The sequence below is a fragment of the Dendrobates tinctorius genome, unplaced genomic scaffold (genome assembly GCF_039654945.1).
Source record: "Dendrobates tinctorius isolate UK_male_01 unplaced genomic scaffold, ASM3965494v1 ptg000019l, whole genome shotgun sequence".
Taxonomy (NCBI): Eukaryota; Metazoa; Chordata; class Amphibia; order Anura; family Dendrobatidae; genus Dendrobates; species Dendrobates tinctorius.
The window spans coordinates 63,607,130-63,634,154 of record NW_027361687.1 but is presented as its reverse complement, the minus strand read 5'-3'; the positions used below and the strand labels follow the sequence as shown (position 1 = coordinate 63,634,154).

The following is a 27,025-nucleotide window of genomic DNA, read 5'->3' as shown; positions in this document are numbered from 1 at the left end:
TAAAAAGGGACCCACGCATTGCCAAAATGATGAACGATGATGACTACTGGTTGGCCAGCATCCTGGATCCACGCTATAAAGGCAAATTACAAAACATCATGCCACAGGAGAACCTTGACCAAATATTGGCTAATAAACAAGCAACTCTGGTAAATCGGTTGCTTGAGGCATTCCCAGCACACAGCAGCGGTGATGGTTCTCACACGAGCCGTACGGGTCGGGGGCAGCTTGGCAGAGGTGTTCGTGGTGCACACAGCAGAAGTGGCGTTGGAGACAGGGGTTTCATGACAATGTTGTGGACTGATTTTTCAAGTACCGCTCACACAACTGGTAATACTGCATCGATGGAAAGTGACAGGAGACAGCAGTTGTCAACTATGGTTACAAACTACTTTTCCACCCATATCGATGTTCTCCCACACAGGTCATTCCCCTCTGACTATTGGGCCGCTAAACTGGACACCTGGCCTGAATTGGCACAATATGCCTTACAGGAGCTCGCTTGCCCAGCTGCAAGTGTGCTATCGGAAAGAGTCTTCAGTGCAGCTGGATCAATCCTGACAGAAAAAAGGACCCGTCTGTCAACCCAAAATGTGGATGATCTAACCTTCATTAAAATGAACCACGCATGGGTTTCCAAGGATTTTGTCCCACCTTCCCCTGATGACACCCTGATAGGGTGACAGAAAAATGGCTTGCTTTGGTCCACCTCTTCCTGGGACTTGACCTATTTCACCTTTTGCATCAGCTGAATGTCCAACATCAACATATGCCACTTTCTAAAACTCCCTAACTGTGCTGCCTCCCCTCCCATGGCCGGGGTCACCACCTAGCGCACGACACCGTGCGAGTGCCGTTGCCCTGGACAGGTGGGTAGGCCGACTCTTGGGCGCGGGCACTGGCACAGGGTCCTTCATAGTGCAATCAAGTGTCTCTGACGGTGGTGGTGCACACCCGCCGTCAGACACACCGCCGTACTATGAGGGGCCCAATGCCAGTACCGACGCCCACGAGTGGGCCCCCCTTGCTTGGGCAGGGCCCCAGCATTTGCAATCTTTACCTCTCCCTGCTCCTCCGCTGTGTAGTCTGGGCCGTCAAATCCATACTGTGCCTGACACCGTCTGAGCCTGCCTCCTGATGTATAGACATATATTTTGAATGTGTACGCTATCCATACATGTTATCTGGGGATACGGTACCCTTTCTAACCTTTGTGCAATCACGTGCAATCCATACTGGGCCTAACACCGTCTGAGCCTGCCTCCTGATGTATAGACATATATTTTGAATGTGTACGCTATCCATACATGTTATCCGGGGATACGGTACCCTTTCTAACCTTTGTGCAATCACGTGCAATCCATACTGGGCCTAACACCGTCTGAGCCTGCCTCCTGATGTATAGACATATATTTTGAATGTGTACGCTATCCATACATGTTATCTGGGGATACGGTACCCTTTCTAACCTTTGTGCAATCACGTGCAATCCATACTGGGCCTAACACCATCTGAGCCTGCCTCCTGATGTATAGACATATATTTTGAATGTGTGCGCTATTCATACATGTTATCCGGGGATACGGTACCCTTTCTAACCTTTGTGCAATCACGTGCAATCCATACTGGGCCTAACACCGTCTGAGCCTGCCTCCTGATGTATAGACATATATTTTGAATGTGTACGCTATCCATACATGTTATCTGGGGATACGGTACCCTTTCTAACCTTTGTGCAATCACGTGCAATCCATACTGGGCCTAACACCGTCTGAGCCTGCCTCCTGATGTATAGACATATATTTTGAATGTGTACGCTATCCATACATGTTATCTGGGGATACGGTACCCTTTCTAACCTTTGTGCAATCACGTGCAATCCATACTGGGCCTAACACCGTCTGAGCCTGCCTCCTGATGTATAGACATATATTTTGAATGTGTACGCTATCCATACATGTTATCCGGGGAAACGGTACCCTTTCTAACCTTTGTGCAATCACGTGCAATCCATACTGGGCCTAACACCGTCTGAGCCTGCCTCCTGATGTATAGACATATATTTTGAATGTGTACGCTATCCATACATGTTATCTGGGGATACGGTACCCTTTCTAACCTTTGTGCAATCACGTGCAATCCATACTGGGCCTAACACCGTCTGAGCCTGCCTCCTGATGTATAGACATATATTTTGAATGTGTACGCTATCCATACATGTTATCCGGGGAAACGGTACCCTTTCTAACCTTTGTGCAATCACATGCAATCCATACTGGGCCTAACACCGTCTGAGCCTACCTCCTGATGTATAGACATATATTTTGAATGTGTACGCTATCCATACATGTTATCTGGGGATACGGTACCCTTTCTAACCTTTGTGCAATCACGTGCAATCCATACTGGGCCTAACACCGTCTGAGCCTGCCTCCTGATGTATAGACATATATTTTGAATGTGTACGCTATCCATACATGTTATCTGGGGATACGGTACCCTTTCTCACCTTTGTGCAATCACGTGTAATCCATACTGGGCGTGAGAACGGCTGGCGAGCTGTTAAGCAAGCTACAGCACCTGTGGTTTGCACACGTAAGTTTTTCATTTTTTCAGGAATGACGGTTAGGCCTAATTCCGGAACTGCGGTTGACCTGCACTTACTGGGAAATCATTGTTCGCGGGTAATAATTGTAATCAGTGATCCCCATCACTAACGTTGTTCAGCGGGTTATCTGCACCTGTAAGCGACAAACGCTGGCCTTTTCAGTGTAGCGCACATGCAGCCACGGACATGTAAGGGCATGACACACCAGTTATTGGCCAATCTCATGTGCCAGAGCCTCACGTGTCCCTCTAGTAAGCCGGACTCGGACCGCGGGGCATGACGGAGTCTCGTTCGTTAACGGAATTAAGCTTGCAATGTGTGCATCTGTTCTGTAGCTGGCATGGTTGAGGTTTCCCAGGTGGAGTCGAATTTAACGGTAGGCTCCACTCCTGGTGGTGCCCTTCTGGACATTCCTTTAAGGTTCAGCTTTGCAACCATACTGCCCACGTAAAACAAACACTTTACCTTCATGAACGCTGTTTGGAGGGTCATGACTCGTGGGAATAACGCCGCCCAATCAGTTAACCTGCTAGAGAGATCGTTCGTTGCTCCCAAGCATGACATCACACTCCCTAGGAAGAAGGTAATGCCACTGTGGCGACCGTACTCCTGGGGGCGACACAAGTGCACTGATGCCCAGCCACTGCTCGATGAATCTGCTGGTACATTGACCCAGACCACTACATTCCCCTCGCACGCTACATGACCTGAATCTGACCCTGATGAAACTCAGGTTACCCTTCCCATATACAGTTCCATCTTACACGGTGACAAAGAGGAAGCTGCAGATGAAAGTGCAGGTTCGGCCCACCCGCCATCAGACACACCACCGTACTATCAGGGGCCCTGTGCCAGTGCCGTCGCCAACGAGTGGGCCCCCCCTGCTTGCTCAGGATCACAGCACTTGCAAAGTTGAAATACTGTGCAGTGAGATGGAAGATGGGGACGACGAGGAGTCCAGACAAGAACAGGGATTCCCTAGCGAGGAGACTTATTTGATTGTTTTCAATGTTGGGACAGCAATTTTTGGGGAGCACTATACTCTGGAGAATGATAGATGGGGCCCACCATACACTGGAACATTCCAAAGGTGGACATCAGACACTGGAGCAGCATTTACAGGGCCCATTATACACTAGAGCATTAGAAATGGGGCCCATTATGTTTGGAGCATTATTTGGGCCCATAAGACAGTGGAGCTTCATCCATGGGGACCAACATATACTGTAGCATTATGTGGAGCTCATCATATACTGTTTCAAACATTATATGGGACCAATGATTCTGTATGGAGAAATAGATGGGCCTCGTCATGAGATGTAAAAAGTGAGGTATTTTTCATTGTACTATACCGCTATTTCTCTGCCGTATCGGAGCATGATGAGTTGTGGTATGTGTTAAAGGGGCGCTCTTTCGCCCAGGGCACATGAAAACCTGCAGCCAGCCCTCCCCCCCACAACTTTAGCCAAATAACCCCCATTTTTCAGTGCGTAACTTGTATTATGAAGTTAATTAAGGTTGACAAGCTTAAGTAAGAAGAATTGATGCTTTTGGCATTCAAATGGGCACTGTAGGTGTGTTTCCTGTCCTCCTCTCACTGCCGACTTTTATTCCCCATTGACTTACATTGGGTTTCGTGTTTTGGGACGACCCCGACTTTTCCCTATAATCGGACGATCTTGCTCGACCCGACTTTTGGAAAAGTCGGGTTTCACGAAACGAAACTCGACCCTAAAAAACCAAAAGTCGCTCAACTCTAGTGAAGACCAAAGAGCTGTCAAAGGACACCAGAAACAAAATTGTAGCCCTGCACCAGGCTGGGAAGACTGAATCTGCAATAGCCAACCAGCTTGGAGTGAAGAAATCAACTGTGGGAGCAATAATTAGAAAATGGAAGACATACAAGACCACTGATAATCTCCCTCGATCTGGTGCTACACGCAAAATCCCACCCCGTGGGGTCAGAATGATCACAAGAGCGGTGAGCAAAAATACCAGAACCACGCGGGGGGACCTAGTGAATGAACTGCAGAGAGCTGGGACCAATGTAACAAGGCCTACCATAAGTAACACACTATGCCACCATGGACTCAGATCCTGCAGTGCCAGACGTGTCCCACTGCTTAAGCCTGTACATGTCCGGGCCCGTCTGAAGTTTGCTAGAGAGCATTTGGATGATCCAGAGGAGTTTTGGGAGAATGTCCTATGGTCTGATGAAACCAAACTGGAACTGTTTGGTAGAAACACAACTTGTCGTGTTTGGAGGAAAAAGAATACTGAGTTGCATCCATCAAACACCATACCTACTGTAAAGCATGGTGGTGGAAACATCATGCTTTGGGGCTGTTTCTCTGCAAAGGGGCCAGGACGACTGATCCGGGTACATGAAAGAATGAATGGGGCCATGTATCGTGAGATTTTGAGTGCAAACCTCCTTCCATCAGCAAGGGCATTGAAGATGAAACGTGGCTGGGTCTTTCAACATGACAATGATCCAAAGCACACCGCCAGGGCAACGAAGGCGTGGCTTCGTAAGAAGCATTTCAAGGTCCTGGAGTGGCCTAGCCAGTCTCCAGATCTCAACCCTATAGAAAACCTTTGGAGGGAGTTGAAAGTCCGTGTTGCCAAGCGAAAAGCCAAACAAAGGATATATCACAAAGTATTGAGATGAAATTTTGTTTCTGACCAAATACTTATTTTCCACCATAATATGCAAATAAAATGAAAACAAAACAGACAATGTGATTTTCTGGATTTTTTTTTCTCAGTTTGTCTCCCATAGTTGAGGTCTACCTATGATGTAAATTACAAACGCCTCTCATCTTTTTAAGTGGTGGAACTTGCACTATTGCTGACTGACTAAATACTTTTTTTCCCCACTGTATATATATATATATATATATATATATATATATACACACAGTATATACACATACAGTACATACATACACACTGCTCAAAAAAATAATGGGTCACAGGCCAACACCTTGCGGCCCTCCAAAGAAATGCCACCCCACACCATTACTGACCCACTGCCAAACCGGTCATGCTGAAAGATGTTGCAGGCAGCAGATCGCTCTCCATGGTGTCTCCAGACTCTGTCACATCTGTCACATGTGCTCAGTGTGAACCTGCTTTCACGTGTGAAGAGCAGAGGGTGCCAATGACGAATTTGCCAATCCTTGTGATCTGTGGCAAATGCTAAGCATCCTGCACGGTGTTGGGCTGTGAATATAAACCCCATCTGTGGACGTCGGGCACTCAGACCATCCTCATGGAGTCAGTTTCTAACCATTTGTGCAGACACATGCACATTTGTGGCCTGCTGGAGGTCATTTTGCAGCTCTCTGGCAGTACTCCTCCTGTTCCTTCTTGCACAAAGACTGAGGTAGCGGTCCTGCTGCTGGGTTGTTGCCCTCCTGCGGCCCCCCTCCAAGTCTCCTGATGTACTGGCCTGTCTCCTGGTAGCGCCTCCAGTTTTTGGACACTACGCTGACAGACACAGCAAACCTTGCCACAGCTCGCATTGATGTGCCATCCTGGATGAGCTGCACTACCTGAGCCACTTGTGTGGGTTGTAGAGTCCGTCTCATGCTACCACGAGTGTGAAAGCACAACCAACATTCAAAAGTGAGCAAAACATCAGCCAGAAAGCATTGGTACTCAGATGTGGTCTGTTGTCCCCACCTTCAGAACCACTCCTTTATTGAGGGTGTCTTGATAATTGCCAATAATTTCCATCAGTTGTCTATTCCATTTGCACAACAGCATGTGAAATTGATTGTCAAACAGTGTTGCTTCCTAAGTGGACAGTTTGATGTCACAGAAGTTTGATTTACTTGGAGCTATATTCTGTTGTTTAAGCTTTCCCTTTATTTTTTTGAGCAGTGTATAATTCTAATATAAATATATTGAACCGTGGGGTGTTACTGGTGTAAAAAGAATGCACAATGGCCTAGCTCATTATTATTACATCTGAGTGTCTTAATCCATTGAGTTAAATTTTGGGAGCTGACAATCCAGTGGATAATGGGAAGACGTGCTCTGTGGTTGCAGAGTTTGGCCCATTGGCATAATTTGAAGGTTTCAGAGTACAAAAGCAGTTCAACATGGAGACCCATACACCTTTTTACACCTTGTTTGGTTGGTTCGGTGGAGCACTGCTTTTCAGGGTCTAAATTGAACTGTGGTTACTAAACCTTGAACAAGTCCAAGTATAAGTCACTGGTGGTCAAATGGTGGAAGTGATAATAATCTGATCTGAGCTACAGAGGTGTATGCACGACTTTACGGCTTCTTTGTGTGGCGCCCCTGAGGGTTCAGTCGCCACAGAGGTACTGCACCTCCTCCTGAGGTGTGGTACCCCACTATCCAGGTAAGGTGGAGACACCTGACCACACTCCAACACTCACATCCCACACGCACACCAGTAGTGTAGCAGAGCAACCTTTGTGGCTCCCTGCTTGGAACACGAAGAGTGCTGGGAGGTGGGTGGAGCTTAGACTGCACAAGAGAGCGGGAGAATATTAGGAAAAGGTCAGTCTGTGAGAGGAGATCCCCTGAGAGGGATGGACTGAAGGAAGTGCTGCAGCAGACTCATGTGACCTGGAGCTGCTGGCACAGGAAAGAGCCATAGAAAGCCTGATTCTTCAGAAGGAAGAAAGATTAGTGCGGAACGTAAGGAGAAGAGAACTAAGGACTAGGGTCAGAGCAGAACCCTTCCTCAAGTTTGAAGCACATGGCCAGAGTCCGGTCTCCAAACTTGTATGGATACTGATGTTCCTGCAGCAGAAACCGGAGGAATAGAAGTCATCACCACTTTATTCCCATCTAAGACTTGGGGGCACAACAGTAACGTGGGTGAGCCGGGACATGATAGCAAGAAATCCCCGAAGCAGGCTACAGCTGTCTGCTGTACAAGTAGAGTTCTAAGTAACATCAAGAAGGAGGAACTTGAGTTTAATACGCAACTACAAGTACTTCAGATTAGACGCTAGTGTGGAGATGTTCAGAGAAGGCACATGTTGGAGGAGTGCTGGAAAGGTGTACTTTACCTTGCCTGGGAGTTGGCTGAGCCCCTGACCTGGAGGACACGGCACTGAAGCGGGTATCTGTGCGCACCAGACTGTGAGTAAAGCCTTTGGAACTACATTTCCTTGTGTCCTCCACTTATTCCTGCGCCTTGCACCCGGCTCTGCTAGATCTACTTCTTTACACCATCTCCCCATTTACCAACCTCATCTACACTGCCCTGGGACTACAGCTTCACCTGTGGGGAGCTTCAACATCATTGCTGCACCACACCATCTGTCCCAGAGAAGCAACCCTGCAGCGCTGGTCAAACTGACCAGAAACCACAGGTGGCGTCACAAATCATCCACTTATAAACTTTAATCAGCCACATTTCACCCCTTTTACATGGACACCCAGGGCCACGGACCGGGTCACTGCCATTGTGACATCTCCCATTGAAATCAATGGGCCCGGTACCAAGTACCCCACTGCCCTGGCGGGCAATCCATTTGCTCACAAAAATCCATTTCATCCACTAAAACTTAGATTACAGGTGCAAGTCTAAATATTGTTCAAGAAGGAGATTTTTTTTCCAGGCCAAGATCAGTGAATTTGGGTCTAGTCGATGTCCTCGCAGCAATGAATACCGACAGATCTCATTTCATTATCAAAGAATTGGATTTTTTTTGACCATTATATTTCTAAACCTGATCTAAAAAGATCATACCTTTGAGAGTCCATGATCTGGGAATCACTTTGGCAATGGTCATAAAGTTCACCACTTGACATTGATCTAGTAGAGGGTCCTTGTCAAATGGACAAAATATTTTACCAGTGAAGATAACGTTAAATTCAGACAGTATGTCTACGGGCCATGATGAACCAACCGGCCATAGGTTTCCCTGTCAGAATATGGACAGTTCTTACGTTATTGTTTGTACATGGACCGTTTTTCCTGCACATCTGACTTTGGCCGGAAAAACAGACTGAATAAATGTACATCTCAGTATCAGAAGATATCCTAATGAATATAAACCTACTGATGACACAGGTTTCAACTAACCAGAGAGGGTGATTTAGAGACTACAGAAACACCAAATGGTACATCTCTACACCATTAGCCAAATTTTTTTCAAGTGGTTTGGAAATATTGTAGTCATGACCTGTAACTACAGCAGCATGAGAAAGGAGCCGAATGTAGACTAAAGGCTTTCAATGTGGGGATCTGGTCTTGTCAGCTTGACACAAGTTTAGGATTCCCAGTGGACCTCCACTACAATGTAATTTGAGTATTTATGATCTTAACCTGAAACCACACCAATTTGTCAGGAGCAGTGGTTTACATAACACATCAATGGGGACAACAGCTTGTCTACACAGCAGGACAATGCAGAGGTCACTACCCTGGTAAGACCTTGTCCACACCATTAACACAATGCATAGATGTCCTTCCTGACCCACAGACAAATAGAAGTAATTGTAGTGAGAATTTCAATAGGCCTGACCAGTAAATGAGAGGATCTTCATTTACTGTCGCTCTTTATAATCAGCTGATAATTATCTCACAGAGTTTATTTAATGTTTGCTATGGGGTCCTCTAGCTTTTACAGTCCTTTTTTTGTTTCAGAGAAAGCAAACTGACTGTAGGGTGATCAGCTGTCTTTTGCGGCAGCACCGCTGGTGAAATGATTCAATTATACCTGGCTCATTAATATTAGCAGCCTGTTGAAGTAATGCAAGGACAAACTGGAAGACACTCTCTATGGTCACTCGACACTTCAGATTATTGACGGAGAACCCTAATGAGAGAGTTCCCTTGATGGGCGTTTTGCAATTTGGTGTTGTAGAGCAGACAATCCCTTTAACATCAGTGTGTAGACTGAATATATTAGTAGGTTCAATGTTGCTCCATGGTCTGTTGTATGTATTTATATGGTTTTACAGAAATCTGGGGCCTCTTAATAAAGGTCCAAAGTGAAGCCCCCACATGGCTGCCATTAAAAAAATAAAATTAGTCTTACTGGTATTTCGGTTTCCGGGAACCTTCCACAACAGCAGCATTGGAGGATGTCTCCCTGCCCTAATAGGGAACAGGAAACACAAAGAGGTTAAATACCCCTCCCTTTCCTACAACCACCAGTGTTTTTCCGGACAAACTAAAGGCCCCGTCACACACAGCGAGATCGCTGATTTTGTGACATCACAGCAATCTCACCAGCGAGATCGCTGTGTGTGATGGGGATCAGCGACAGGCCCCCCGCCAGGTATTGCCGATTGTGAACTATCGTGCACAGCCGATTTTTGATCGTTGCTCTCCCGCTGGCCAGCGCACATCACTGCGTGTGGCAGCGGGAGCCAACAGTCAGCGACGCTCCCAGCACTCTAAGCTCCCGGCGCGAGCACGCAGGTTTCTAAGGTACACATCGGGTAACTAAGTGATGCACGCCACTTAGTAACCCAATATTTACCTTAGAGAACAGCGTCCTCGCTGGTGCTGATCGCTGGTGAAGCTGCCTGTTTGGCAGCTCACCAGCGATCATGTAGCGATGCACCAGCGATCCTGACAAGGTCGTATCGTTGTCGGGATCGCTGGTGCATCGTTTAGTGTAACGGGGCCTTAACTTGAATAGTTACAACCAAAGTGCAGGAGACTCCTAGAGAAAGCCACGGTAGGCGAAACGTACGTTGGAGGGAGCTGGAGACACATTTAGCCACTTACCACGGGTATTTATGATCCTATTACATTTTCTATGCACTTTGTTTGGGTATAAAGACTTTAGGTCTGTCCACTATATGCACTTTATATTGTTCATCGATTTTTTATGATCACAGTATTTACATTACTTATGGCCCATGTGTTCACTATGTAATTATCTCCTTATTATGATAGATTATGGTATTGTACTATGTAAATTTGTTTGGTTTCCCTTTTATTGTGTAATTAAATAAAAATATTTTAAAGTCTTTATCCAGCTGGACTTTTTCGGTTTATTCATATTTTACTGAGTATGTGATTATTGTCTTCCATGAATATCCTCATATGTTATTTGTATGATAAGTGAGTGATCCTCACTAGGTTATTGGTCTATAGCGACATCGTTAGCAAGATCGCTGAAATGTCACAGGTTTTGTGACGCAACAGAGACCTCACCAGCAATCTCGCTACGTGTGACACACAGCGGCGACCGGCCCCCCACTGCTATATCGCTGATCGTGCTCGAATGTCCTAGGCCATTTTTTGATCGTTGGTGTCCCGCTGGCCAGCATGCATCGCTGTGCTTGACGCCATAGCAACGACGAGCGACCTCGTTGGTGACTCAGAACTCAGGGACGCAGGCGTGATTTTGCTTTGTCTTTTCAACGCCCCCTCAGCTCCGATTGGTGGTCTCAAATCAGGATCTTTGTAGAGTTTCCTTTTATAGGTCAGCTATTAATTATATGCAATCATAACATTTAACATGTACAGTTATAATAATTGCGTATCCCCGTGTCAGTGACTGTGGATCCACTAATAAATAGCGCACTAGAGACACAGACAGGGATGCTGAAGCAAACCACGTAGTGATAGCGCAGTAGTGGCCACCAATTGGAGCAGAGGGGCATTGAAAAGGCAACGCTGAAGCACGCCTATCGAGGTCTGAGTCGTCAGAATAACTGCTGTGTGACAAGTTCCCAATGACCGACGAGGTCATTATACGGATCGTCGTATCGTTGCTGCGTCGTTGAGTAGATCTGCCTGTTTGACAGCTTACTAGCAACCATGTAGCGACGTACCAGCGATCCTTACCAGGTCGTATTGTTGTCGGGTTCACTGGAGCTTCACTATGTGTAACGGGACCCTTATAGTGGCCAAAACAGCTGACAGGTTCCCTTTAAGTAGGGCTCTTGCATTGATAGGGCCTGAAACTCTCCTACACATCTAGCGGAAGTAATTGCTACCAGAAAGACAGTTTTAAGGGTAAGGTTTTTTAAACTCATAGACGATAATGGGTCAAATGGATCTCTGGTTAAACTGTTAAGCACCAGATTTAAAACCCAAGGGGGAATCCGGCTGCGAAGTCTAGGTCAGATTCTAACTGCTGAGGTCATAAAACGCTTTATCCAGCGATGACTAGCTTTCTGGTCAAAGAAAGAACTAAAATCTGATACCTGCACCTTCAGGGTACTAGGTGTAAGAACTAGATCAAGCCCCTTTTGAAAAAAATCCAAAATCTGAGCAATGTTAAAAGGGATCAGGAATATTCGGTGAACACCAGGACGAGAATTTCTTCCAAACCTTGCCATGAATGGCATTGGTCACTGCTTCCTACTCTTCTGGAGAGTTTGTATCATTTCATCTGAAAGCCCTTTAGCTCTTAAGATTCTGGCTTCAGTAGCGAGGCTGCAAGATTCAACCTGTGAAGGTTGGGACCCTGGTGAGGGAGGTTGTCTTTCTGGGATAGAAGTAGCAGACCTTCCTGGGCCTTGTCCATCAAAGCGCTGTACCAACTTCTTCTCAGCCACATGAGAGTGATTAGAATCGTGGTGACATGATCGGACCGTATCTTCTGTAATGTCCTTGTTAGGATCGAGATCGGTGGGAAGGCATAGGTCAGGTTGAACCTCCAAGGGTGAGAAAAGGCATTTATTCCCAATGCCCCGTCTGCGGGATTCAGGGAGAAGAAAATCTTCACCTTCGAAGTTCTGGCGATTGACAAACAGATTCACATCCGGAATCCCCCATCTTGTCACAAGGGATAAAAAGATTGCTTGATCGAGGCACCACTCCCCCGGATGGATGTCCTTTCTGCTGAGGAAGTCCGCCTGAATGTTGGCGGATTCCTTCAGACGGACTGCTGTAATGGACAGAAGATGTTTCTCTGCCCAAGAAAAAATTCTTGCAGCGATCAATTTCAGTCTGACGTACTTCGTGCCTCCCTGGTGACGGAGGTAGGCAACTGTGGTCATATTGTCGTAATAAACGCGTACATGATGACCTTGGACAAGGGCAGATGCGGTTCTCAATGCTTCCTCTACTGCTTTCAGTTCTCTGAGGTTTGAGGAACTGAATCTGATGTCTGGGGACCATAAACCCTGGAAGTGGGTTTTCTCTACCACAGCACCCCAGCCCCTCTGACTGATGTCCGAAGTGAGTATTTTCAGGGGAAGCTGATCCCAGCTGACTCCCCACTGTAGGTTCCGGGAGTTTAGCCACCACACAAGGAAGACTTCACATGACCGGGAAAGGGAACTTTCCTGGTCAGAGAATTTTGATGCCTGTCCCAAGACGAGAGAACATGAGTCTGGAGGACTCGTTTATGGGCTTCAGCCCAGGACACTGCCTGAATGCATGATGTCAGTGATCCCAGGATAGACAATGAGTCCCTCAGGGTAGGAGCCCTCTGGTCTTTGAACTTGGAGATCCTTTGAAAAAGATCGAGTTGACGATCTCTGGGCAAGAAGGATGCTCTTTTATCTGAATCAAGGAGCATTCCCAGGAATTTTTTCCTTGGTGAAGGATGAAGATCAGACATCTCCAGATTTGGGATCCAGCCCAGGGATTCCAGGTTTTCCAAGGTCCTTGTCACATCTAGACTTAGACGGGGGGATAGATGGTGGGATGAGGAAGTCGTCTAAATATTGATTGATGCAAATCCCCTGATGATGAACGAAGATTACTGCTTCTGTCATAATCTTGTTGAATACCAGTGGTGCTGATGAAATGCCGAATGGGAGGACATTGAATTGGCAATGGCTGACCTGGTGACCATGGGAAACTGTGAATCTGAGGAACCTCCGATGATCTAGGTGGATTGGCAAATGGTAATAGGCATCCTTCAGATCCATTGTAGCCATCACCCAATCCTGTCCAATGAGTGGGATTGGGGATTTGATCAAATCCATCTTGAACCGTCTGTATATGATCACTTGATTCAGGGGTTTCAGATTGATGATAATTCTGTGCTTCCCTGAAGGCTTCTCGACTAGCAAGAGCCGAGAATAGTGGCCCCCACCTATCTCTTGTAGAGGTATCTGAGAGATCACCTTTGCTTGAAGCAGACCTTGAAGACCTAACAGTAAGGAGTCTTGAAGGTGTAGAGATTGTAGTAACATGACCCTTGGGCACTGTGGGGGAAAACTCTCAAACTCTAGTTTCAATCCGTCCCGAATGGTATGGAGAACCCACTGGTTTGTGGAGATGGATGCCACTGAGAGGAAGCCGGAGAGTCGACCCCCAACAGGGAGCAGTCATTGCTTGCCAGGAGTTTGCTGGTGGTGGGGGACCTTTTAGATAGCTCCAACAGCCTGATTTGCCTTTCTTTGTATTCCCTCTGGAAGGACTGATCTCGGGAGGGACGAAAAAAACGTTTTTTGGTGTTTTTCTGCTCAGGGAGTGATTTCTTCTTGTCCGTAGCTTTCTACAAGATCTAATCGAGATCTGGACCGAAAACATGGTGTCTCTGAAAGGGAATGGTGCAAAGCTTAGCCTTAGAGGTTACATCACCACTCCATGACTTCAGCCACAGAGCTCTCCTAGCTGAGTTGGAGAGAACTGCGGATTTTGCTGCAATACATACTGATTCGGCAGAAGCATTGGCAAGGAACCCTGTTGCTTTCTGAAGGAGGGGAAGAGAGTCAAGTATCTCCTGCCAAGAAGTTCCATGAGTGAGGTGATCTTCTAAAGCATGGAGCCAGCGAAACAGAGATCTGGTGACACAGGTGGAAGCCACATTTGTTTTTAGCAGATTATTGGCGGTATGCCAGGATTTTCTTAGTAAGCTCTAGATCTTACGATCCATGGGATCATTGAGCTGAGACGAGTCCTCAAAAGGAAGAGACTTCTTTTTTGTCACCCTGGACACCTGCACATCTACTTTGGGAATCTCCCATTTAGAACAATCTCCGTCTAGGAGTAAATAATTTTTTAATTCTGACGGGACGCTAAGCCCTTTCTTGGGAATGTCCCATTCATGATGGATAAGGCTTTGCTTTTTAGGTTTCAGCTGTCTCATCCTGCACTGACTGCTTAACTTCCTCCTCCTCAACCCCCATGGGGCTTCTCACCATACTAATCAATTCCTCCATATCTTCGGAGGAAAAATATTTTTTATTTTTGGACTTGGGGGTGGAAGTGGAACCCTCATTCTCCCAAACATCCTGTGAACCAGAGGTACGGACTTAGCCTGAGTCTGAATCAGACTCCACAGATGCCATCTTCCTTTTCCTAGGAGGAGGGGATTGTGGTACTGGAGCCTGGGAAAAGGCGGACATAGAGGACTGGACCACTTGTTTGATGAGGGATTTAATGCAGTCCAGTAGGGAGGGTTTTTCGGCATGCAACACATCGTCAGTGCAGGGCTGGCAAAGCTTCTTCTTATACACTGAGGGAAGTTTGGTAGCACATACACCACACTTGCGGCTGGGCACTTTATCCTTCTTAGGGGCAGGGACCCTGTCTGCTTAAGGCTATGTGCACACGTGCGGAATTGCCACGGAAATTTCCATGGAAATTCTGCAACTCCCTGCCGCGGGAAATAAGCTGGAAATACGCATGCGGAATTCCGGTGAAAAACTAGCATTTTGCAAGTGTAATTAGCTTGCAGAATGCTAGCGTTTTCCAAGCTATCCGTAGCATAGCTTGGAAAATTGATTGACAGGTTGGTCATACTTGTCAAACATAGTGTTTGACAAGTGTGACCAACTTTTTACTATTGATGCTGCCTATGCGGCATCAATAGTAAAAGATAGGATGTTAAAAATAATTAAAAAAATAAAAAATTGTGATATTCTCACCTTCCGGCGGCCTCTGCAGCCTTCCCGATCCTCGTGATGCTCCCGGCAAGTTCTGTTCCCAGCAATGCCTTGCGACAATGACCCCAGATGACGTAGCATCACGCGAGACTGCTACATCATCACAGGTCATTGTCACAAGGCATCGCTGGGAACAGGACTTGCCAGGAGCATCACTGAGGCCTGGGAAGGCTGAGGGGGCCACCGGAAGGTGAGAATATCACAATTTTTTAGTTTAATTCTTTTTTTTAACAGGGATATGGTTTGTCTCCCCCTAGTGGCCAAAAACCCAGTACCTCACCATGTTTCACTGTCTCTGTCTCCCCACGTCTATACAAATTCACATCACGTATATCTACTGCATATCTTATATTCATTTTCCTGCTTCAGACAGGGCCATAGGTCAGTCCACTTCCCTACACGACCATGATTAAATAAGCAAGATCCCAGCGTTCATGTTCGTGCTCCTCATCCCCCAGGTTGTCAGGGGGAGCTCCGAAGGGAATGTCCTAACATGCCAGCAGCTCCGGAGACCCCAACAAAAAAAACTACCAGAAGCGCGTGCGTTCCACTGTGGAATGCACCAGGAAGTAAACCGTCATAACGTCACTTCCGGTATGCGTGGCATTCGGATTCTGCTGCCATGTGGAGAGGAGGATGATGGGGAGCTTCAGGAGGACCCCGGCTGCACATCACCACCCCACTTTACCCCCCAAGAAGGTGCAGGAGGGGCGGGAAAGGTCCCGAGTCTCATGTGGGTCATAGAGACGGGAGCAGCACAAGGAAGAGGAGTGTGGAGGCCCCAACCTCAGCTGCCCAGCATTAAGTGAGTAAACCTGGGTGCTCCAGATTGTCGGCCACGGCAGCACCATCAGGAAACCTCTTCATGCCCCATAGGGTACAGGAAAAACACTGGTGGCTGTAGGAAGGGGAGGGATATTTAACCTTTTTGTGTTTCCTGTTTCCCCTATTAGGGCGGGGAGACATTCTCTGATGCTGCTGCTGTCATGGAAGGTGTTTATAGAAACATGGGGTTTCCGCAATCATGTTGCATGGGTCCAATGGAGTGACAAAAGACCCCCTGTCTATCCTCTTCTAATGCTATGCTTTCTATTATCAATAGTATCTAAGGGGTTGAGCTGCAGAGATTGTGCTTGCTACAATGGCAGCAGTTACCTGTGGGTGTCTGCTGTATAAATCAGCTGGTATGGATCGGGCTCAGCGCTTGAGCCTGCGCCATACAAATCCTCACAACTTCTGCTGTATATTTACGAAGGAAATCAGGAGAAGGGGTTGGAGACCTTTGGTACCGAGTCCCCCTTCCCAACCCACGGGCTTCATAAGAGTTGCATGGCCTGCCGCCTTTGGCAGTATACCACTAAACGCAGAGGATTGCTAAAAAGGGTGGGTCGCCCTCACACCCAGGGTGGCTGGGTACTCGGTACCGGGCCCGCGGATCTCCACGAGTGGGGTTGTTGTCACGGCAGCTATGACCCGATCCATGGCCCTGGGTGCCCATTGTAAATAGCAGAAATGTTCATTGAATGATTCGTGACGCCACCTGTGGTGTTCGGCAAGAAAGGTGTTAAGCCGATGCTGCAGACAGATCCTCTGGGACAGATGGTGTAGTGCAGCAATGATGTTGTGGCCCTCCACAGGTAGGGCAGTAGTCCCAGGGCAGTGTAGGTGAAGAGATAGGGGAGAGACGTAGATGGTGCAGTGTCAGGCACAGAGAGGTAGCAGTGCTGAGGGTGTTGGCGCAGAAATAAGCAGAGGACACCAGGGCATGTAGTTCCAAAGCTTTACTCACAGTCTGTTGTGCATACAGGCGCCCGCATCCATGCTGTGTGCTTCAGGTCAGGAGCTCAGTCAACTTCCAGGCAAGATGAAGTACTCCGTTCCAACACTCCGCCAACATATGTGCCTTTTCTGAACGTCTACCTTTTGCGCCTATAGTGAAGTACTCTCGGTACTGAGTTACACTGGAGTTCCTCCTGTCAGATGTTGCTATGAACTCTACTTGTACGGCAGACAGCTGTAGCCTGCTTCGGGTACTCCTTGCTACTAAGTCCTGGCTCACTCACGTTGCTGTTGTGCCCCCAAATCTTGTGTGGGAATAAAGTGGTGACAACTTCTATTCCTCCGGTGTCTGCTGCAGGACCATTAGTATCCATACAACCTCGGGAACCGGACCCCGGCCTTGCGCTGTGAACTTGGGAAGGGTTCTGCTCTAACCCTAATCCCCAGTCCTCCTTTTCTCCTTACGTTCCGTTCAAATCTATCTTTCTTATGAAGAGTCAGGCTTTCCATCAATGTCTCTTTCCTGTGCCAGCAGGCCCAGGTCACTGAGGTCCGCTGCAGCACTTCCCTCGTCCATCCCTCTCCGGGGATCTTCTCTCACAGACTCACTGAGCCCGACTCCCTGACTGACTGAGTCAGACTGACCAAATCCTAAACTCTTACCAATCTTTTGGTGCAAACTAAGCTCCACCCAACTCCCAGCACTCTTCGTGCTCCAAGCAGGGAGCCACCAAAGGGTGCTTTGCTACACTACTATGTTGTGTGGGATGCAGGTGTTGGAGTGTGGTCAGGTGTCTCCACCTTACCTGGATGGTGGGGCACCACACCTCAGGAGGAGGTGCAGTACCTCTGTGGCGACTGAACCCTCAGGGGCGCCACAAGGGCATTAGGCAGGACACATGGGAAGACAATTCTGTAATATGGTGCCATCATGTGCAGCCCTGTTAGAGCCTATGCAAGCGACAGATACCATAGCATTGATGGCCACAGATTTCATTGGACCATCATTCCTCCTTATTTCTGGATATGTGTTACCACTTTGGTAATTGAAAACACTGTCCTGTGTTAGACACAGTCCAAAAGAAGACCAACTGGAGGCTAGTAGGGTGAGGTCAGCGCACTTTTCAGACCTGATCTATAATAGAATGTTACTTTTATTTGGGGATGACATAGATTGTAAGCTTGCGAGCTGGGCCCTTATTCCTCTTGGTATCTGTTATGATCTATGTGATTATTGTTATGCTGTAATGTCTATCGTCTGTACAAATCCCCTCTGAAATGTAAAGTGCTGCGGAATATGTCGGCGCTATAGAAATAAAATTTATTATTATTATGACATTTTTTTTAGGAGGAAACAGCTACTGACAACATACCTGGCCACAAACCAGCTGTAGATTGAGAATATCGAGGCACCATTGGTTTGGTAGTTTTATACGGATGTCCTATTATGAAGTAATATGGAGAAGGACTCTACAAGTTCATGCTGTCCTGTGGTCTTCTCTCAAGATGTCCAGACGAAACTGGTCAACAGTTGTCATCTTCCAAAAACTGGTTCAGTAGAAAAATGTTTACCAAAGTATTATGGGACATCGCTGATAGCTTTTGTGCTACATTCCAGCTGCCACCTCAGGCCCATAGATGCGATTAAATAAAGAGGGAAAGAGATAAATAGAAGTGATAATTGGCCAACTAGTCTTCCAGGCAGGAGCTGGCATTTCTTTCCCATCCCTAAATAAACTGCATTGTCTAGAGGGTCCTTGAAATCACATTCATTTTGTAAATGTAAAATGACTTCCCAGCTTTTAGGTTTGGTGTTTTTTTTTCTTTCTTGACAAAGCCTGATTTCATTGTCAATACTAGTCAGAAAGCTGTTCCGAGGGCCTGTCCTTGGACTTCTATTCTGATGGCCCAATTCACTGGAGAAAGAGGAAGAAGGTGGAAGAAGAAGTGGCATAATAATGGCTATTTTCACCGTCTTCCCCCATTGTTTAATTATCGTTACCAGCCACTTAAGGTCACTATAATGGTAATCTAACAGTGGTCAAAAGATTGGCCTGCAAAAAAAAAAAATCCCAGAGAGTATTCCTTTATCAGGTCACCAAGGTCGAAAAGCAAAGTGAAGAAGTGATACTTATCGGATAATAACTCAGGTCAAAAAACCAGGGAACATGACATCTGATTACCGGAATAAATAAATTTCTAGAGAAAAATCCAGGAAACAACCAAAATATAATCTCGTTAGAGACCCGCAGATTTAGCCACTTCTACCAGTTCAGGTTTTTTACAGAGTTTCACATTATTTTTATTTTTTTTACAACTAGGGGAATACTCCAGTCATAAGCCAAAAGCCCGCTGGAATAAGGTGCGTCGCACACAGCTTTTTGCTAATTTTTTGAGACAGGATCAGGGAAAGGGCGAAAATTATTCTTACACCAAATTTAGCAACTTTTTGAAAACTAACTTTTTAAAGGAGTTTTATCTCTGGCTTTAAAAAAGAAATACATATATATAGTGCTGATAAATGAAAAGTTATACCTTAGGAATCCGCTGCAGTCTCTGTATATACTGTATTTGACTGATCACTGCGGCCACTTCTTTTATCTATACATAAATTTATAATATTATATATAATATATAATATATTTATATATTTTATATATATCCACACAGTATATAAATCTAGAAAACCCCTCTAAGCCAAACGCTAACCGATTTAACGCTATTCTTCGCCAATACCTAACATTTATTTCTCTATATTGCATATATTTTAGATGAGGGTAGTGGTTATTTTGTTTTTTATTTCATTTGTTCCCTTTATTTTCATTGTCTTTCACATCAGAAAAGACACCATTGATAGAATTTAGTATTTCGCTGGATGAAATCACCTTCAGCAAGGTCGGACTGGGACTGAAATTCAACCACGGCATTTGAAAGCACACACTGGTCTATGGTTCACCCTACACCCACATCCCCAGATGGGGGTCCTATTATAGATAAGACCCTGCGTGACATTAAAGGAGATGAAAATTTACTGCAAGACCATTATTACTAATAAGTTATATAATATCAGTACATAATGACAGAACAATGCCTCCATACCGATCATTGCTGAAAGACAGTACCAAGACCGATTTACTAATGTTAGCTGCACTCTCCAAAATGTACAGGTTCGGCGGACAATTTCAGACTTCCAATCGCCTTCTTCAGACCGAGGTAGGGCGGATAACACAGGAGTGCTAGGTCGAGCCCACGATCCTGTGTATGAAGCATTATTCAGCAAACAGTAATCTAATGTGTATGGATGCCTTATAGACAAAAAGTACCGCCAAACCATGACCACATATACAGTACAGAATATACATAGTGATACCACTAAACTGATCATTACACCCAACTTCTGCACTAACATTACCACCATATAATGATAGCTATCTATTCTACAGCAGAGCATTGGTTTACTTTTTTTATAGGGTTTTTTGTTTACTTTTTCACTGCCCTGAACCCGTTGATAAAGTATTAAAAAGTGGTGGGCAATTCCTTTAATTCTTTGTTACCCCGGGTAGTCATTAACTGGACAAGTGAGGTGGTATCAATATGGTCAGGCAGAAACGTGCCAATCAGTACCAGCGAGGCAGTATACTCTGACACGCGCCACGGAGCAGCTGATATCTTACGTCGCCCCTATATGCTTCATTTTTTATATTTTCTCACGCTATATAACAGTGCATTTTTTAATAACTTTGTCGGCACAGCATTACTCCTCAAAGACAGGGCCTTTTTTGTGGGAAATAGCTTATTACAGAATCATTCCACATAAGCGATCACTTTGTGTTCAGGGATCAGCCCCTCCTGCTCTTCTGTGTTACTGAACCAGGACCGTTTCATTACACCTTTATGTAATCTGCCCACATATGGTCACCATCATCTCACACCATCGTTCTTAAGCCGCACAGGTAACAATAGAATACAGGGCACAATGAAGGAGACACAACACATGTTTACATGGTGTTAACCCTATGCGAGACAGATGTGATCTCACTGGAGAAAGATCTTTACAATGACCAACAGAGAAGCCCACCATACACACTAATGTCTGATATTGAAGGGGTTCAGCCAAGAATCTAATGGCATGGGAGCTCAGACAAATAATTGTTTGAGGAAATATTGATCAGACAACTGCTCATTGTATGGTCTCCAGAGAAAAGCCACCTCCAGACATGTCTGCCAATGGCACTCTCATAGACAACAGCTCTGCTGAACGAGCACACTGGTGTATATAAGTGATATCTGAAACCGGCCATAAACTTAGAGGATTGTGTACTACCAAAATGTGTGAAAATAATCTGAAAATATTGTCGCTGCTTTCAGCCTTACCATAAACTTGGAAGCATGGCTGCTCTATACTAATAGAAGAAAACAGCCATGTTTATCCAGGCATGGTCAACACCTTTGCGATGTGAATTCTTTTTTCAACTCCATCTACTGAAAGCCATAACTTTTTCATGTTACCATCGACATAACTGTAAGAGTGTTGGCACCCCGCAACTGCTCCTCATCGCCATCAAAACCACTTAGATGCCTCGTCACTGATGTCTGTGGCATCTAAATGGTTTTACCAGAGCACACTCGGGGTGAGAATAACAATCGGTACCTGCCATGTATGACGCGGGCTTCACTCCTGGGTCATTCCAGACAATGGCTCCCAGTATGTGATTCACAAGTACTGGTCATTACATTTCCGGAAAGGGTTAGGCCTGAATGGGTTTTGTTAGACAACATTAAGGTCTAAAAGTATCTGAAAGTATCAAACTTCAATGTTCTGATGAAGGAGTATTAAACCCCGAAATGCGTGCAAGTCTTTAGTAAAGTCTTATAATGAATAAGAGAACCAACCTGAAGCTTGGTATACTGTCAAGATGTGACCGAAGCTGCATGACACGACCCCATGAAAGGTCAGTCAACAGATGGCACAACATACAAGGGAACACCAGGGAAACTTTAACAATGGTGGGCCCTGTCAATAAGGAACGGGGGAAATGGACACCTCCTGTACTCACCTGAGGAAGTGCCCTGATCTTACTAGCATCCCTATACGGGTTATTTCACCCCGTCGCCGAGCAGGATACCTAATCCCTCACTTGCCCTGCTCCTATACCTAAGTAGGGAACTGGCAGGTGAGAGCACTGGTCCCACCGCTGCACTAAAGCAACAAAAGGTAAGGACAGACAGACACCAAAAGGGACAGAGTAAACAAAAAATGCAACACTCAGTTCCCTCTGCTGCAAAGCACTGCAGAGCAGAGTAAGGCACCTGACAAGTGGACTCAGCAAAGCACCACTGCACCTAGATAGCTCCTTCCTGCAGCCTGGTTACTGTAGAATGAACTAACACTGACAGTCAGCTGATGCATCAGGTGACCTTTTAAAGGATGTGGGAGTGGTCACCACCCACATCAGCTGACCCAGCAGCAATGCAATTACTCCAGCAGGCCAGCGGGGGAAAAATGACATTAACCCTTGATGGCCTGAAGGTTTAATCTGAGAACTAGATCTGCCACAGATCCAAAAATGGATCGTGACATATACAGTCTGATGCATTCCAAAGGAGGCAACTGTGCAGTGAATGGCTCTTTTCCAGCCACATATATACTCTTCTCCAATGGTGGGCCACCCTAGGACTGACCAGACACCAGGGTCTGCAGTTCTCCTGCTATGTTTCGCTAATTGGGATATACTTGCTTGGTTTTACTAAGTGTTGCCTCCCCTCTGTGGGTACCCCTCCTTCATTGTAATTTATTGTCATATATATATATATATATATATATCTCTTCCATAGAATCGGACTAATAGTTTGTATGCAGTCTGTTACCACAGATACACACAAAATGGTAAAGCAGATGTACGCACAAAACGTTAGTGTGGTGAAGGTGTTTGTTTTCAGCTCAACTTTTTCATTTCTGTCAGCTTAGCAGACAGTATCACGCAGGATAGGATTAGATACACAAGTCAGCAGACAGTATCACACAGGGTAGGATTAGATACACAGCTCAGCAGACAGTATCACACAGGGTAGGATTAGATACACAGCTCAGCAGTCAGTATCACACAGGATAGGATTAGATACACAGCTCAGCAGTCAGTATCACACAGGATAGGATTAGATACACAAGTCAGCAGACAGTATCACACAGGGTAGGATTAGGTACACAGCTCAGCAGTGAGTATCACACAGGATAGGATTAGATACACAGCTTAGCAGTCAGTATCACACGGGATAGGATTAGATACACGGCTCAGCAGTCAGTATCACACAGGATAGGATTAGTTACACGGCTCAGCAGTCAGTATCACACAGGATAGGATTAGATACACGGCTCAGCAGACAGTATCACACGGGATAGGATTAGATACACGGCTCAGCAGACAGTATCACACAGGAGAGGATTAGTTACACGGCTCAGCAGCAGTATCACACAGGACAGGATTAGATACACAGCTCAGCAGTCAGTATCACACAGGATAGGATTAGTTACACGGCTCAGCAGTCAGTATCACACAGGATAGGATTAGATACACAGCTCAGCAGACAGTGTCACACAGGATAGGATTAGATACATGGCTCAGCAGTCAGTATCACACAGGATAGGATAAGATACACAGGCCAGCAGTCAGTATCACACAGGATAGGATTAGATACACAGCTCAGCAGTCAGTATCACACAGGGTAGGATTAGATACACAGCTCAGCAGTCAGTATCACACAGGATAGGATTAGATACACAGGTCAGCAGACAGTATCACACAGGGTAGGATTAGATACACAGCTCAGCAGTCAGTATCACACAGGATAGGATTAGATACACAGCTTAGCAGTCAGTATCACACAGGATAGGGTTATATACACAGCTCAGCAGACAGTGTCACACAGGATAGGATTAGATACACGGCTCAGCAGACAGTATCACACAGGATAGGATCAGATACACAGCTCAGCAGACAGTATCACACAGGATAGGATTAGATACACAGCTCAGTAGTCAGTATCACGCAGGATAGGATTAGATACACAGGTCAGCAGACAGTATCACACAGGGTAGGATTAGATACACGGCTCAGCAGACAGTATCACAGGAGAGGATTAGTTACACGGCTCAGCAGCAGTATCACACAGGACAGGATTAGATACACAGCTCAGCAGTCAGTATCACACAGGATAGGATTAGTTACACGGCTCAGCAGTCAGTATCACACAGGATAGGATTAGATACACAGCTCAGCAGACAGTGTCACACAAGATAGGATTAGATACATGGCTCAGCAGTCAGTATCACACAGGATAGGATAAGATACACAGGCCAGCAGTCAGTATCACACAGGATAGGATTAGATACACAGCTCAGCAGTCAGTATCACACAGGGTAGGATTAGATACACAGCTCAGCAGTCAGTATCACACAGGATAGGATTAGATACACAGGTCAGCAGACAGTATCACACAGGGTAGGATTAGATACACAGCTCAGCAGTCAGTATCACACAGGATAGGATTAGATACACAGCTTAGCAGTCAGTATCACACAGGATAGGGTTATATACACAGCTCAGCAGACAGTGTCACACAGGATAGGATTAGATACACGGCTCAGCAGACAGTATCACACAGGATAGGATCAGATACACAGCTCAGCAGACAGTATCACACAGGATAGGATTAGATACACAGCTCAGTAGTCAGTATCACGCAGGATAGGATTAGATACACAGGTCAGCAGACAGTATCACACAGGGTAGGATTAGATACACAGCTCAGCAGTCAGTATCACACAGGATAGGATTATATACACAGCTTAGCAGTCAGTATCACACAGGATAGGGTTAGATACACAGCTCAGCAGACAGTGTCACACAGGATAGGATTAGATACGCGGCTCAGCAGACAGTATCACACAGGATAGGATTAGATACACAGGTCAGCAGACAGTATCACACAGGGTAGGATTAGATACACAGCTCAGCAGACAGTATCACACGGGGTAGGATTAGATACACAGCTCAGCAGTCAGTATCACACAGGATAGGATTAGATACACAGCTTAGCAGTCAGTATCACACAGGATAGGGTTAGATACACAGCTCAGTAGTCAGTATCACGCAGGATAGGATTAGATACACAGGTCAGCAGTCAGTATCACGCAGGATAGGATTAGATACACAGCTCAGCAGACAGTATCACACAGGATAGGATTAGATACACAGCTCAGTAGTCAGTATCACGCAGGATAGGATTAGATACACAGGTCAGCAGACAGTATCACGCAGGATAGGATTAGATACACAGGTCAGCAGACAGTATCACACAGGGTAGGATTAGATACACAGCTCAGCAGTCAGTATCACAAAGGATAGGACTAGATACATGGCTCAGCACAGTATCACACAGGATAGGACCAGATACATGGCTCAGCAGACAGTATCACACAGGAAAGGATTAGATACACAGCTCAGCAGACAGTATCACACAGGATAGGATTAGATACACGGCTTAGCAGACAGTATCACACAGGAATGGATTAGATACACGGCTCAGCAGACAGTATCACACAGGATAGGATTAGATACACAGCTCAGCAGACAGTATCACACAGGATAGGATTAGATACACGGCTTAGCAGACAGTATCACACAGGAATGGATTAGATACACGGCTCAGCAGACAGTATCACACAGGATAGGACTAGATACACGGCTCAGCAGACAGTATCACACAGGAAAGGATTAGATACACGGCTCAGCAGACAGTATCACACAGGACTAGATACACAGCTCAGCAGACAGTACCACACAGGATAGGATTAGATACACAGCTCAGGAGACAGTATCATACAGGATTGGAATAGATATACGGCTCAGCAGACAGTATCACACAGGATTGGATTAGATACACGGCTCAGCAGACAGTATCACACAGGATAGGACTAGATACACGGCTCAGCAGACAGTATCACACAGGAAAGGATTAGATACACAGCTCAGCAGACAGTATCACACAGGATAGGACTAGATACACAGCTCAGCAGTCAGTATCACACAGGATAGGGTTAGATACACAGCTCAGCAGACAGTATCGCACCGAATAGGGTTAGTTACACAGCTTAGCAGACAATATCACACAGGATTAGATACACAGCTCAGCAGACAGTACCACACATGATAGGATTAGATACACGGCTCAGGAGACAGTATCATACAGGATTGGAATAGATATACGGCTCAGCAGACAGTATCACACAGGATTGGATTAGATACACGGCTCAGCAAACAATATCACACAGGATAGGATTAGATGCACGGTTCAGCAGGCAGTAGACTTAGATACACTGGTAAAACAGTACAGTTTTACATGAGTGGCTTAGATACACAGCTTAGCCGGTAGTGTCCAGGACCATAGTCTTGGATACACCATGCAATGGTTGATGTGTTACAGATGTCGGTGCAGATATGTGTATGTGACTCTCAGCATTCAGTGATGTTGGAGTATTGGTGTCTTGGTGGGGAGATGTGAGGGTCTCTTCCCACCTCTGTTACCTACATGATAATTATGACTTGGAATCTGCTGACTGGATGTTCCATGTGTAATTAAATGAGAGATACTCTCTATTATCTCCTCCCGTCTGTTCCCTCTCTCTATGCACATGTCCCTATAAACAAAAGGCTGTGTGCGGGAGGGAGGAGAGGGGTCGTAAAAATTCTCACGCTGTCACCGGCAATGCTGAGCCGCAGCTGATGAGAAACCATGAGAATGAGGCAGAGAAATGGGGAAATTATCCACCAAAAG

At 45.9% G+C, this 27,025-nt stretch overlaps 1 protein-coding gene across 3 annotated transcripts in view; it reads right to left on the bottom strand.

Annotated features, from left to right (window-relative positions):
• LOC141083008 (uncharacterized) overlaps positions 1-27,025 on the bottom strand; it is a 354,683-nt gene that overhangs the window by 302,763 nt on the left and 24,895 nt on the right. The gene's annotated exons all lie outside the window — the stretch shown is intronic.